The following is a 16,542-nucleotide window of genomic DNA, read 5'->3' on the forward strand; positions in this document are numbered from 1 at the left end:
TTCACCGGCGGCGGTGAGTGCGAGCTCAAGCGGATGGGAAAGGGGAGAAGGAGGGGTCCGGCTTGGGGCTCTATAGATAGCGGCGCTTGCAGTAGAAGGAAGGGACTCGGGCGGATTGGTTGCTTTCCATGTAGGCGTGCTAGTGCGGTGGCTTGCCATGTTTGGCCACGCCATTGCCGGGACAGAGGAAGGAAAGAAGCAGGGGAAAGAAAAGGAAAGGAAGAAGGGAATGGTGGCTGACACGCGGGACTAGCGGGGTAGCGAGACAAAGAAGGAGGCGGCGTACGGGCGAGCGCTGAAGTGAAGCCGAGGCGAACTCGAACTCATTTTTGAATTAAAATCTAAATTTAAACGGATTTTAGACTGCGCGCACTAATTCTAGAAACGACAGGGTCCTAAACGAATAAAAATAGGACTGAAATGTATTTATTTTAAACTATTATGGATGATGGGTTGATTACTTGAAAATCCAGGGGCTGAACTACAAAACAGCGTGGCTTTGACTATGGGTTGACTGCGACGCTGACTGGGCAGCCACGTGGTGGCCAGGGACTAGTGCGGTGCACCACGCGGCGTGGACCAGAGTTGACATGGCGGGGTAAACCAAGTCCACGGGTCCCGGTGGACCAGACCGTTACATTCTAATCCTAGCCATCCGTGCTAGATCCGATGGTAAGAGGCGCATGGGAGAACCCTCGCTGTCCTGCACAGCACCTCTGGCGAGGGCGCCATGGCCAGCGGTGAGCCAAGCTCGGTGGTGGACACCAGGATGGTGTTCCAGACCTCCTCGGAGCAAACCAAACCTATTAGGATGATCTACAGGCGCGCACAAACACATTGGGGGCACTACCAAGGTGAGGGAACATGGCGGGGTACTGAGCTGATGGTGGTGCCATGGCCGGCGACTCGGGTGTTCGCTGCTATGGTGTTCTAGGGCGCCATTTGATGATCTAGGGGCACGAGAAGACGAAGGAGCTCACCATCTAGGGAGGCCTCGAGGGGCGGGTCGACAACGGCGGTGACGGCTGGAGAGAGAGAAGGGTGCGGGTTACGGAAATCCAAGTGATGATTCACCAAAATGATGAATCAATGGTACTACGGTCACGGGGGAACATGGTGGAGATCATCAGCGCGTCGGTGACATGGATTGCGCTCGGGAGTAGGGGATTCACCGGCGGCGGTGAGTGCGAGCTCGAGCAGATGGGAAAGGGGAGAAGGAGGGGTCCGGCTTGGGGCTTTATAGACGGCGGTGCTTGCGGTAGAAGGAAGGGACATGGGCGGATTTGGTTGCTTTCCATGTAGGCGCGCCGGCGCGGTGGCTTGCCGTGTTTGGCCGTGCCATTGGCGGCATGGAGGAAGGAAAGAAGCAGGGGAAAGAAAAGGAAAGGAAGAAGGGAATGATGGCTGACGCGCGGGACCAGCGGGGCAGCGAGAGGGAGAAGGAGGCGGCGTGCGGGCGAGCGCTAAAGTGAAGCTGAGGCGGGCCAGTGCGAGCGAGTGCGGGCATAGGCGCTGCGTTGTAGGCCAAATAGAGCGGGCCGCCAGCTGGGCTAGTGCGGAGCAGGCCAGGCATGGGAGAAAAGGGAAAAGGGTGCGCTGAGCTGGGCCACCGCGTGGGCCGAGCGTGGGAGGGAGGGAAGAGGAGGCTGGGCCGATTCCCTGGAGCTGGGCTGAAAAGGAAAGAAGAGATATTTTTCCAATTCAAATTCTTTTTTTTCAATTCTAGTTTTCAAATCCAAGCCCAATTCAAATCGAATTCAGGTATAGTTTCAAATATACTTCCCTATTCAATAAAAATAGACAATTTTGTTAGACTTTCCAAGATAAACTTTACAACTTAAAAAAATACTTTTATTTTCTAATTTTCTTTTCTTTCTTTTCTTTTATTTCAAAACCATTTTCAATTTCATTTCAAAAGCATTTTAACCATTTTGACTTTTCAATTAAAACCACTCAATCAATAAAATTAAATGCAATGGCATGTATGCTCAAACATGTTGCTACCTTATGATGTTTTTTAATTTAATGAAAATTTTTCTTTTCCCATATTTTATGAGCACAAAAATTCCAACTTAAATCATTTTAACTCTATTTCAAAAGAGGCAATTTTTAGGTTGTTACAGTTAGTGAATACTATGGACCCAAATTCCCCTTCCCATGTTAGGTAACTAGATTCAATTTCCTTCAAGTAGTATCAATTTGCATTTCCTATAAGTGGTTTTCTTACAAATTGGTATCTTTAAGCATCTAGTTACTTTTCATGCCTATGTTTGCATTTGCATGCTTATATCTTTTATCATGCGTACACTAGGTATATCTTATAGTAGGCTTGCTCGGTTTCATTTTTAACCCTTGGAGTAAACCTATATGGCTTAAAATTGATTAGGAGCATGGCACATAGCTTATCTTTTGATTGTTCATCTAATATGTGCCAAAGTCCAAATTGCAGATAATCTCCCCCTGAATATCATCTTCGAAAATGATTCTCACACTCATGTGATGTCATCTTTCAAGTGGTATTATTGATTCTAAAATCAATGTGCATGTCTTCTATAAGTATTCCACACTTGTGTGCACAAATTTAGGGGAGAGGTTACTCTACGATGCCTTGAGACTAACGCCTTTTCAAGCTTATCATGTGTGTAGTAGTCTCATTGCAAGGAAAATGGAGTCACCGGAGTTAAGCATCTTACTTCAATTATCCACCACCAATTGCAAGTGGTAGAAATCAAATTGGTTTTCACATATGGTATTTCTAAACCTGATATCATCATGTTGATTTCATTTTGATATTTATATGCTTTCTTCATGCATTATATAGATTAAATTCTCTTGAGCAATACTTTGCCAAATATGCATATGCCTTGCTTTCTACCATATGTATGAATATATTTAGGGGGAGCTTAATCTATATAATGTGAGAGCCAAATTTTGTGACCTATTCCACTCTACACACAAAGGATCACAAAGTTTGACCCTCCCTTGTGCTACTAATGTCTTCTTTTTTGGTGTTTGATTCCAAAGGGGGAGAATTTAGAGGATCAAAAACAAGCATTGATTTGTAGGGCCATAAGCTATATCATAAAAATTTACAAGTGGTAATGGTCTACAAGTGGTAATGGTCCGAGAAAGGGAGGATAGTGGATTATGGATTAGTCTATGTAATGAGGAGAATTTGTAGGAAGCAAGGCTTAAATCCATAATGCCACATTGGGACATTTTGCTAAGGGCAAGATAAGTTTTTATGTAGTATCTTTTAGTCTTACAAGTAGTATATTTTAGCATCATATAAACTTGCCCCTTGCACTTCATCCTAGCAAGTAGGTAATTTTTAAATTCAAATTTTTATTATTTGCTTGCTTTGGTCATGTTGTCAATCACCAAAAAGGGGGAGATTGTAAGGAAAATGGACCCTAGGCCCATTTACTTTAGATTTTGGTGTTTGATGACCAACACAACTAAATTGGACTAATGAATTTGCAAGTGATTGTTTATAGTTCAATAGGATGCAAGGCGTGACTTAGACGAAGGCGATGTGATGATTCCGATGATCAACACCATAAGCAAGACCCTAGGAGCACAAGAGAAGACCCAAGATATCAAGCAAAGTCCAAGCATGAAGATAGGAACCATGCCATACGCAAGATCATGAAGAAATGAGCTCACAGAGGTGGACCGGATGCTGGACCGGACGCTAGGAAAGCAACCAGACGCTCTGATCAAGAGGCTCGACAACTAGGCATCAGCAGCAGTGATCGAACTGCTGGACCGAACGCTGGCGGTAGATCGACCGGACGTATGACAACAGAGTCCTGGTCGAGTACAGAGAGGTTCTAGAGCGGTGAAAATGCGACCGAACGCGTCCAGTGGCATGTGACCGGACGCTGGCACCGTCTGATTAGTTGATCGCGGCTCTAACGATCGGGACAATCCGGACGTGTCCGGTTAGGACGTGATCAGTGTCCGGTCAAGTAGCAGAAAAGTGGGATTTTGTCCCCAACGACTATTTTCTCAGTGGGGCTTATAAATACAACCCCCAACCAACCAAATGAGTTATGGTGGAGCTGAAGGAAACATACCAAGGGTGTTGATACACCATTTTAGTGATCTCCACATGCATAGTGCTTAGTGATTCATTAGGTGATTAGCATAGGTGCTTTGCAAAGTGCTTAGGTTGATTAGACCACCGCTTATGCGCTTGCTCTAGGTTTAGGCCTAGTGTTTAGTGAGGTTTGCATACCTCTTACCACTCGGTGCTTGCGAGTACCATTGTTGTACATCAGAGGGGCTTGTAGTCTTGCGAGATCACACCAACCATGTTTGTGGTATGGCCGCCACTGTGTACCAGAGGGAACAAGGCCTATGGTGTTTCGGCCAGAAGCTTGATAGTGAAGACGGCGGGGAGCATCCTGGGAGATGCTTGCCGAAAGGCACATCGGAGACCCACTTGCGCGTGGGGAAGGCCCGAGGCTATCCACGGAGTTACCTGACCGGGAGCTTGGCCCTTGCAAGGGATTTCTTGCGAGGGGCTCCAACGAGGACTAGGGAGAAGCTTGCACGCTTCTCGATACCTTAGTAAAAATACCAGAGTCATCGATGGGAGTTTGCATATCTCTACCTTGCTTTTTAGCTTCCACATTTACATTGATTGTATTACTCCTTTTGCGGTAGAGATAGCAACACACTAGCAAAACCGCAGTTGTACATCTAGATAGTTTATCTTTTGCATATGTTTTGCAAAGGTTAGAAAAAAGGCCATAGCTTAGAGTTAGATTTTTAAGTTGCCTAATTCACCCCCCCCCTCTTAGGCGTCATGGTCCCCTACAGTCGTCGCGGTGGACGCTATGACAGTAGCAAGGATTGGAGCCTGAGCCCCGGCCTACTAGGCCCTCAGGCCTTCGCCTGACACATCCTCAACATTTCTTTCCCACCAAGGAGCCTTCCTATTCGAGATGACCTGTGAGTCCTTGGTTCATAAGCAGGGATGCAAGGGCCCACAAACCACCAAGGAACTCCTAAACATCGCCACCAGCCACACCTCAGGAGAAGAGGTAGTCGGAGCGATCTTCGATTGCCTCGAGGGCAAGGCAAGGCGGGACGAGGGTGCCGGCAAAGGCACCTCCAATCATTCCACCAAAAGGAAGAATAAGAAGCAACGGCGCAAGGACTCGCTCGTGGCCATTGCTGACCCCAAGGGTGGTCGGAAGCCCTTGGAGGGCACTCTGAACCACTTCAAAAAATTACTCGAGGGGCCATGCCCAAACCATGCCTTTCCTGTTAAGCATCTGCTCAAGGACTGCTGCCTTATGCGGCGATTCTTCTCTAGAGGCTCCAATAAAGGGGAGCAGGGGAAAGACCCTGCCCCCACTATGGACGATGCCGAGGAGAAGGAAAACGACTTTCCAACATCGGACTGGCTTCCTTATGATCTTCGAAGGATCAGTGGCCTACGACTCCAAACGCCGTCAGAAGGTCATGTGCCACGAAGTCTACATGGCCCAACCGGCCACACCACCCTTCCTCTAGTGGTCGGAGTCCACCATAACCTTCGATCGGACCGACCATCCAGATATCGTCCCACACCCGGGGAGATATCTGCTTGTGGTTGACCCAATCGTCGGCCCAAAGTGACTCACCAAAGAACTGATGGATGGAGGCAGTGACCTCAACATCATGTACGCCAAGACGCTCGATGAGATGGGCATCGACTGAACGCGCCTCCACCCAACCCGAGCACCTTTCCATGGCATTATGCCCGGGAAGTAGGCCATGCCAGTTAGGCAGATCGATCTACTCGTTACCTTTGGGGATCAGTTCAATTATAGGACTAAGACCCTCACCTTTGAGGTGGTTGGGTTCCCTGGAACCTTCCACGCCATCCTAGGACATCCATGCTACACAAAGTTCATGGCCATCCCCATCTATACATACCTGAAGCTGAAGATGTTAGGCCCCACGTGGTCATCACCGTCGGCACCTCCTTCCAGCATGCCTATGAGTGTGAGGTCGAGTGCTGCAGCCATGCCACAACAATCGTTGCCTCCAAGGAGGAGGTCGCCGAAGAGGCGCCCGACGCCAAGAAATTGATCGGGTCGTTCGAGTTGGCCGAGGGCTCTAAAAAAGCCCTCGTGGATCCCAGTAGCTGAAAGGTCCTAATGGCTAGAGGGGGGTAAATAGCCTAATAAAATTTCTACAATAACACTTAACAAAATAGTTAGACAATTATGAGGCGAAGCAAGTGTTGCGCTAGCCTACTCAAAATGCAAGCCACCTAACACAATTCTAGTTTAGATAGTATCTATTCACACAAAAGCTATGACACTACTCTATGTTATTGTGCTCTCAAATGCTAACTAAACAGCCACACCAACCAAGCAAGCAAGCTCTCACAACTAGCTACGCTAAAGAGCTTGACAACTAGTTTGCGGTAACATAATGAGAGTGATCAATAAGGTTATACCGCCATGTAGATGAAGGAACCAATCAATGACAAGGATGAATAACAATGAAGACCAATCACCTCGAAATCAATGATAAACACAATGATTTTTACCAAGGTTCACTTGCTTGCTGGCAAGCTAGTCCTCGTTGTGGCGATTCACTCACTTGGAGGTTCATGCGCTAATTGGCTTCACACGCCAAACCCTCAATAGGGTGCCACATAACCAACATAAGATGAGGATCACACAAGCCACGAATAATCCACTAGAGTACCTTTTGGCTCTCCGCTGAGGAAAGGTCAAGAACCCCTCACAATCACCACGATCGGAGCTTGAGACAATCACCAACCTCTGCTCGACGATCCTCGCTACTCCAAGCTAGTCTAGGTGGCGGCAACCACCAAGAGTAACAAGCTGAAATCCGTAGTGAAACACTGAACACCAAGTGCCTCTAGATGTAATCACTCAAGCAATGCACTTGGATTCACTCCCAATCTCACTAAAGATGATGAATCAATGATGGAGATGAGTGAGAGGGCTTTGGCTAAGCTCACAAGTTTGCTATGTCAATGAAAATTGCCAAAGGTATGAGCTTCAACCGGCCATGGGGCTTAAATAGAAGCCCCCACAAAATAGAGCCATTGTACCCCTTCACTGGGCACAACACGGGATGATTGAACGCTTCGGTCATGTTGACCGGACACTCCGGTCATGTTGACCGGATGCTGGACCTCAGCGTCTAGTCGCCCAACGATAGCCACGTGTCCTGACTTCAACAGTCACTTGAGCTGACCAGACGTTGTGCTATAACTAACTGGACGCTAAGCCACCAATGTCCTGGTCGTTTCCACTAAGGTTCCAAAAACGCCTTTTGCCCACCGGACGCGTCCGGTCAAGCACGACCGGACCCTGTCATCGTCCGGTCAGAGACCCTAGCCTCTGTGCGCTGCCCAACAACAGGACCGAACACATCTCGCCAGCGTTTCGATCACTGAGCGAACCCAGCGTCTGGTCGTTTGACCGACACCAGCATCTTCGCTGTTACAATTGATCGGACTCACTGGTTTCACAGGGGCCAGCGTCTGGTCACCTTCTGACCAGCGAGACTAACTCCTTTTCACCTCTAACTCCTTCACCCTTGCTCAAATGTGCCAACCACCTAGTGTATCACCTTGTGCACATGTGTTAGCATATTTTCACAAACATTTTCAAGGATGTTAGCATTCCACTAGATCCTAAATGCATATGCATTGAGTTAGAGCATCTAGTGGCACTTTGATAACCGCATTCCGATACGAGTTTCACCCCTCTTAATAGTACGACTATCAAACCTAAATGTGATCACACTCTCTAAGTGTCTTGATCACCAAAACAAAATAGCTCCTATGGTTTATACCTTTGCCTTGAGTTTTTTTGTTTTTTCTTTCTTCTTTCCAAGTCCAAGCACTTGATCATCACCATGGTATCATCATCATCATCATGCTATGATCTTCATTTGCTTCACCACTTGGAGTGTGCTACCTATCTCATGATCACTTGATAAACTAGGTTAGCACTTAGGGTTTCATCAATTCACCAAAACTAAACTAGAGCTTTCAATCTCCTCCTTTTTGGTAATTGATGACAACCCTTATACAAAGATATGAAATAAAATTCAATTGAATCCATGTTGCTTGCCCAAGCATATTTACCATGTGTAAAAGAATATGGACACGTTTCATGAACCCTAAATGGTAGCAATTGCTCTACATATGTGCTAAGAGTTTGGATTGAAGCTTGCCCATATGCTTAGATAGGAAAAGTAGGAGACAATGTCTACCAAATGATGCTAATGTATAAAAGATGGACCTTTGAAGCGTGATACCAATCGGAGTGCACCATTATACCATCCTTAGCACCATGGTTAGTTCTATACCATTTGGAAACATACTTTGAAGAGATACCACTTGTAAGAACTTACTTGGAAATGAAAGTTATCTAGTGATCTCATTTCATCATTCAATCTAACAACTAGCATACATCACACAAGCATGGATATTTTAAATTTAGAACTTGTGCCATGCGCAAACATATGAAATGCACATTCAAATGCACCATACAAGTTTATGAGCTTGCTCCCCCTACTTGTGTGCTCAAAATTTTAATTGATTCCTTTCCTTTGTCATATTTCTCCCCTTATGTCGAGTTCTCCCCCTATCACTTGTATCTTTATTTCTCTCCCCTTTCACTATCTTTTCACTTATCTTTGTGCACTATTTCTCCCCCTTTGTCATCAATGACCACAAAGGCTTAAAATATAGATAGTGTCACTTGTAGGGTTGAGATTATCAATGTCAATCAATGGGGGTGATGATCATTTTCCCAAATTTGGTCTAGTCTAGATCTTTGACCAAAGATATTTAACTCAATTTGATCCAAGGACAAGCTTCTTCACACCTCCAAATAAGGGTTATCTTGTACCATGTTGAGTTAAACACTTAGAGTTCATTTTCTAGATTAAACACTAGGTTTACAAGCCCATAAACATGTCATATGCTATCACTAGATCAAGTCAAGCATAGAAGCAATAGTGATACCATATAAACATCAAATTCATTTGATTTTCATGAATGAGCCTAATAAAATTGAACCACTTGAAGGTCCTAAAAAAGATTAAAAATGTGACTAGATGCACTAAACATGTCCTTAGCAAGGATGTATGTCATGCCAATCAACTTTTACCTTGGATTGCTCAAAGGAGAGGCATGTCATATAAGTGGGGGGTGTATCAACACATATTTGAGAAATCCAATATGTTCAACTCATTCCTTAGCTTGCAAAACCTTTTCTCATCCAATGGCTTGGTGAATATATCGGCAAGTTGATCTTCGGTCCCTGCACTCTCAATGCAAATGTCCCCTTTTTGTTGGTGATCTCTTATGAAATGGTGGTGGACATCAATGTGCTTTGTTCTTGCATGTTGAACTGGATTGTTGGTTAGCTTGATTGCACTCTCATTGTCACATAGCAATGGCACTTTCTTGAACTTGATCCCAAAGTCACTCAAAGTGGCCTTCATCCAAAGTACTTGTGCACAACAACTACCGACGGATATTTATTCGGCTTCGGTGGTTTATATTGCAACACTATTTTGCTTCTTTGATGACCATGAAACAAGTGATCTTCCTAATAATTGACATGTGCCCGAGGTGCTCTTCCTTTCAACCTTGCATCCCGCATAATCCGAGTCGGAATAACCAACTAGCTCAAACTTTGCTCCTTTGGGATACCACAAACCAACATTTGGTGTATGCTTCAAGTACCTCAATATTCTCTTTGTAGACTTCAAATGACTTTCTCTTGGTGAGGCTTGAAATCTTGCACACATGCATACACTAAACATGACATCTGGTCTTGATACGGTCACATAGAGTAGGCTTCCAATCATGGATCGAAACAATTTTTGATCCACCATGTTTTCCACTTGCATCACTATCCAAGTTTCCATTTGTTCCCATTGGTGTGCTAATGACTTTGCTATCAATCATTCCAAACTTCTTGATCATGTCCTTGATGTACTTGCCTTGACTCACAAATGTACCATTCTTCAATTGCTTGATTTGAAGACCAAGGAAGTAACTCAACTCTCCAATCATGGACATCTCAAACTCATTAGCCATCATCTTTCCAAACTCATCACAAAAGTCTTGATTGGTTGATCCAAATATGATGTCATCAACATATATTTGCAACACAAATATATCTTTTCCAATCTTCTTGATGAAAAGAGTGGTGTCAACCTTGCCCATTGTGAACCCTTTAGAGAGTAGGAAGTCCCTCAATCTCTCATACCATGCTCTAGGTGCTTGCTTCAAGCCATACAAAACTTTCTTCAACTTGTACACATGGTTAGGCTTCTTGTCATCTTCAAAACTAGGAGGTTGCTCAACATATACTTCTTCATTAATGTAGCCATTGAGAAATGCACTCTTGACATCCATTTGATAGAGCTTTATGTTGTGGGCACAAGCATAGGCTAGCAAGATTCTAATTGCTTCTAATCTAGCAACCGAGGAATATGTTTCTTCAAAGTCAAGACCTTCAACTTGTGTATAGCCTTGTGCTACCAATCTTGCTTTGTTCCTTACAACTATCCCATCTTGATCTTGCTTGTTTCTAAAGACCCATTTGGTTCCAATCACATTGTGTCCCTTTGGTCTTTCTACCAACTCCCATACTTGATTTCTTGTGAAGTTATTCAATTCTTCATGCATAGCATTCACCCAATCAACATCCTTCAATGCTTCATCTATCTTCTTTGGTTCAATGGATGACACAAATGAGAAGTGTTCACAAAATGATGCCAATCTTGATCTTGTTTGTACACCTCTTGAAATATCACCAATGATAGTGTCCAATGGATGATCCCTTGCAACATTTGTTGGTTGGAGTATTGGAACTTGATTGCTTGCACTTGCTTGATCATTGGATTGAGATGATGTACTAGCCACTTGATTTTGTTCATTATCATGAGATCCACTTGCACTAACTTGATTTGTATCATCTTGCACATTTGAGTTAGAGAGCACTTGCACTTGATCATCTTCATCATCACTCACTTGCCTAGGCCTTAATTCACCAATATCCATGTTCTTTATGGCATTTGAAAGTTGAATGCCTCTAACATCTTCTAAGTTCTCATTCTCTACTTGTGAACCCTTGGTTTCATCAAATTCAACATCATGAACTTTCTCAAGAGTATCACTATCCAAATTCCAAACTCTATATGCTTTGCTTGTAGTGGAATAACCAAGTAGGAATCCTTCATCACATTTCTTGTCAAACTTGCCCAATCTTGTGCCTTTCTTCAAGATATAGCATTTGCAACCAAAGACCCAAAAATATGCAATGTTGGGCTTTCTACCATTCAAGAGCTCATATGGTGTCTTCTCTTTCAATCGGTGACAATAGAGGCGGTTGCTACAATAGCAAGCCGTGTTGATAGCTTCGGCCCAAAAAGATTGACTCACATTGTACTCACTAAGCATAGACCTTGCCATATCAATGAGTGTTCTATTCTTCCTCTCAACAAGGCCATTTGATTGAGGCGTGTACTTGGCCGAGAATTGATGTCTAATTCCAAATTCATCACATAACTCATCAATTGTAGTGTTCTTGAACTCACTACCATTGTCACTTCTAACTCTCTTGATGGTTGTTTCAAACTCATTGTGAATGCCTTTGACAAATGATTTGAATGTTGCAAACATATCACTTTTGTCCACTAGAAAGAATACCCATGTGTATCTAGTGTAGTCATCCACTATCACAAAGCCATATTTGTTACCACCAATGCTAGTATATTGTGTTGGCCCAAACAAATCCATGTGCAATAACTCAAATGCTTTACTAGTGCTCATCATGCTTTTCTTTGGATAGGTGTTTCCAACTTGTTTGCTGGCTTGACAAGAGCTACAAAGTTTATCCTTCTCAAACACATCTTTCAAGCCTCTAACTAAGTCATGCTTAACCAATCTATTCAATTGTTTCATTCCAACATGATCAAGCCTTCTATGCCATAACCAACCCATGCTAGACTTAGTGAACAAGTATGTAGATAATTTAGCTTCACTAGTATTGAAATCAACCAAGTATAGATTCTCATATCTAAATCCTTTGAAGATCAAATTAGAGCCATCTACACTTATGATCTCTACATCATCTACCCCAAATATGCATTTAAATCCAAGATCACACAATTGAGCCACGGATAGCAAATTGAAGTTCAAGCTCTCTACTAGCAACACATTGGATATGCTCATGTCATTAGATATTGCAATCTTACCAAACCCTTTGACCTTGCCTTTGCCATTGTCACCAAATGTGATACTATCATAACCATCATTGCCATTGGTGTTGATTGAGTTGAACATTCTTGCATCACCGGTCATGTGTTAAGTGCACCCACTATCAAGAACCCAATGCCTTCCTTCGGCTTTGTAATTGACCTACAAAAGAAGATCAATTATTTTTAGGTACCCAAACTTGCTTGGATCCTTGAAGGTTAGTCACTAAGCTCTTTGGTACCCAAATGACTTTCTTCTTTGAGCCCATCCATGGTTTACCAATGAACTTAGCCTTCACACCATTTGTACCCCTAGTAAGCATATAGCATGAATCAAGCTTTATGAAGGATACATTAGCTTGTGATTTCTTGTTCATGCATTTTTGCTCTACATGACCAACTTGCTTGCAACTAGTGCAAAACCGACCATTGTTCTTCATAAAACTAGTCTTGTGAGGAGCAAAGGCCGCCTTGCCTTTCTTGGGGGTATAGCCCAATCCCTCTTTGTAGAGAGAAGCTCTTTGGCTACCCAAGCACATAAGCAAGCGGTCCTCACTACCATAAGCTTTAGCCAAGGTGTGAGTGAGCTTATTGACCTCCTTCTTGAGGTTCTAATTCTCAACCACTAATGAGGCATCACAAGTGAGACCATCACTACTAGATGAGGTAGAAGTGGAGGTGCTACAAGAAGGGTTAGTAGGAGCAACAATGATAGGCATGGATAGTGATTCATCAATTATATCATAAGTTAAACCTACATTGCAAGTTTCAACATGCTTCTTTTTATTTTGCTCATCAAGCAAAGATGAATGAGCCTTTTCAAGCTTTTTGTGAGCTTTACCAAGCTTCTCATTGGCTTCTTCTAGCCTCTCATGAGATGCATTGAGCACATCAAAGGCTTGCTTAAGGTCTTTTAGTTCCTTACGTAAGCTTTTGCATTCCCTTCTCTTGATGTCAAAGTGTTCTATAGCATCTTCTAGCATGTCAAATAATTCATCTTTAGTAGGTTCATCAATATCACTATCACTATCATTTTCATCATCATGTTCTTCGTCACTTTCATCATCACAAGATTGTACCTTAGTGGCCTTAGCCATGAAGCATGATGAAGATTTGAAGAGAGAAGGCTTCTCATTGATAGCAATGCTTGCAAGAACCTTCTTCTTGGTGGTCTTGTTATCATCACTATCATCATCATCATCACTTGAGGAAGCATCACTATCCCAAGTGACTACATATGAACCACCCTTCTTCTTCTTGAATGCCATCTTGTCATTCTTCTCTTTCTTTTCCTTCTTGTCCTTCTTCCTGTTCTTCTTGTTGTCATCATCAATGTCGCTATTGTATGGGCATTGAGCAACAAGATGATCTTTGCTTCCACACTTGAAGCACCTTCTTGACTCTTCTTTGTTCTTGGATGAAGACTTCTTTCTTCTAGCATGGTAGCCTTTCTTCACCATGAACTTGCCAAATCTCTTCACAAAGAGGGCCATCTTCTCATCATCATCATCATCCCAAGATTCATCTTCTTCACTTGATGTTTCTTGCTTAGCTTTGCCCTTGGATGATGTGGCCTTGAATGCCACACTCTTCTTCTTCTTCTGATCCTTCTTCTCATCTTTCTTTTCCTTCTTTTCTTCCTTCTCATCTTCATCTCTATATGTATCATCGGTCATGATGTCTCCCAACACTTGGTTTGGTGTCATGGTGTCCAAACCACTCCTTACTAGAATAGTGACCAATGTGCCAAATCTTGAAGGTAAGCATCTTAAGAACTTGTTGGAGAAGTCCTTGTCCTTCACCTCTTCTCCAAGTGCTTTGAGATCATTGATAGCACTTGAAGCCTATGAAACATCTCTGGCACACTCTCATCCTCCTTCATCTTGAAGCTTGCAAACTTCTCTTTGAGGATATATGCCTTAGCACCCTTTACGGCTTGAGTGCCCTCAAATGATTCTTCCAACTTCTTCCAAGCTTCATGTGCCATCTCAATATTCTTGATTTGCTCACATGTTCTTTCATCAATTGCATCATGAATAGCACTTAGAGCAATGTCATTGTTTTGGAGAAGCTTCTTCGGACGCGATGGGATTCTCTAGATCTTCAATCTCAATTTTGGTTTCTACCACCTTCCAAACCTTTCTATTGATTGACTTGATGTGTGTGGTCATCTTTGACTTCCAATAAGGATAATTTGTGCTATCAAATTGGGGTGGCTTCTTGGTGTTGTTGATTTGAGCTATTTTTTACACCGAAGGTTGTTAAGCCTCAAATCACCGTGACCTCTGCTCTTATACCAGTTGAAAGGTCCTAATGGCTAGAGGGGGGGGTGAATATTCCAATAAAATTTCTACAACAACACTTAACAAAATAGTTAGACAATTATGTGGCGAAGCAAGTGTTGCGCTAGCCTACTCAAAATACAAGTCACCTACCACAATTATAGTTTAGATAGTATCTATTCACACAAAAGCTATGACACTACTCTATGTTAGTGTGCTCTCAAATGCTAACTAAAGAGCCATACCAACCAAGCAAGCAAGCTCTCATAACTAGCTACGCTAAAGAGCTTGACAACTAGTTTGCGGTAATGTAATGAGAGTGATCAAGAAGGTTATACCACCATGTAGATGAAGGAACCAATCAATCACAAGGATGAATAACAATGAAGACCAATCACCTCAGAATCAATAATGAACATAATGATTTTTACCGAGGTTCACTTGCTTGCCGGCAAGCTAGTCCTTGTTGTGGCGATTCACTCACTTGGAGGTTCATGCGCTAATTGGCTTCACACGCCAAACCCTCAATAGGGTGCCGCACAACCAACACAAGATGAGGATCACACAAGCCATGAACAATCCACTAGAGTACCTTTTGGCTCTCCACCGGGGAAAGGTCAAGAACCCCTCATAATCACCACGATCAGAGCCAGAGACAATCACCAACCTCCGCTCGACGATCCTTGCTGCTCCAAGCCATCTAGGTGGCAGCAACCACCAAGAGTAACAAGCAAAATCCATAGCAAAACACGAACACCAAGTGCCTCTAGATGCAATCACTCAAGCAATGCACTTGGATTCACTCCCAATCTCACAAAGATGATGAATCAATGATGGAGATGAGTGAGAGGGCTTTGGCTAAGCTCATAAGGTTGCTATGTCAATGAAAATTGCCAAAGGTATGAGCTTCAACCGGCCATGGGGCTTAAATAGAAGCTCCCATAAGATAGAGCCATTGTACCCCTTCATTGGGCACAACACGGGCTGACCGGACTCTCCGGTCATGTTGACCGGATGCTGGACCTCAGCGTCCGGTCACCCGACGACAGCCACGTGTCCTGACTTCAACGGTCACTTGAGCTGACTGGACGCTGCACAATAACTAACCGGACACTAAGCCACTAGCATCCGGTCGTTTCTAGTAAGGTTCCAGAAACACCTTTTTGCCCACCGGACGTGTCCGGTCAAGCACGATCGGACCCTGCCATCGTCTAGTCAGAGACCCTAGCCTCTGTGCGCTGCCCAACAACAGGACCGAACACATCTCGCTAGCATCCAGTCACTGAGCGACCCAGCATTCGGTCATTTGATCGATGCCAGCATCTTCGCTGTTACAATTGACCGGACGCGCCGGTTTCACTGGGACCAGCGTCCGGTCACCTTATGACCAGCGAGACTAACTCCTTTTCACCTCTAACTCCTTCACCCTTGCTCAAATGTGCCAACCCCCAAGTGTATCACCTTGTGCACTTGTGTTAGCATATTTTCACAAACATTTTCAAGGGTGTTAGCATTCCACTAGATCCTAAATGCATATGCAATGTGTTAGAGCATCTAGTGACACTTTGATAACCGCATTCTGATACGAGTTTCACCCCTCTTAATATTATGGCTATCAAACATAAATGTGATCACACTCTCTAAGTGTCTTGATCACCAAAACAAAATAGCTCCTATGGTTTATACCTTTGCGTTGAGCTTTTTGTTTTTCTCTTTCTTCTTTCCAAGTCTAAGTACTTGATCATCACCATGGTATCATCATGATCATGCTATGATCTTCATTTGCTTCACCACTTGGAGTGTGCTACCTATCTCATGATCACTTGATAAACTAGGTTAGCACTTAGGGTTTCATCAATTCACCAAAACTAAACTAGAGCATTCAGCAGCTCCGAGGGCGAAACGGTACGCATTGGTACCACTCTTTCCTTTGAATAGGAAAGCGTGCTCATCGACTTCCTCCGCGGCAACAAAGACATCTTTGCATGGAAACCCT

This window comes from Miscanthus floridulus, unplaced genomic scaffold (genome assembly GCF_019320115.1).
Source record: "Miscanthus floridulus cultivar M001 unplaced genomic scaffold, ASM1932011v1 os_1445_1_2, whole genome shotgun sequence".
NCBI lineage: Eukaryota > Viridiplantae > Streptophyta > Magnoliopsida > Poales > Poaceae > Miscanthus > Miscanthus floridulus.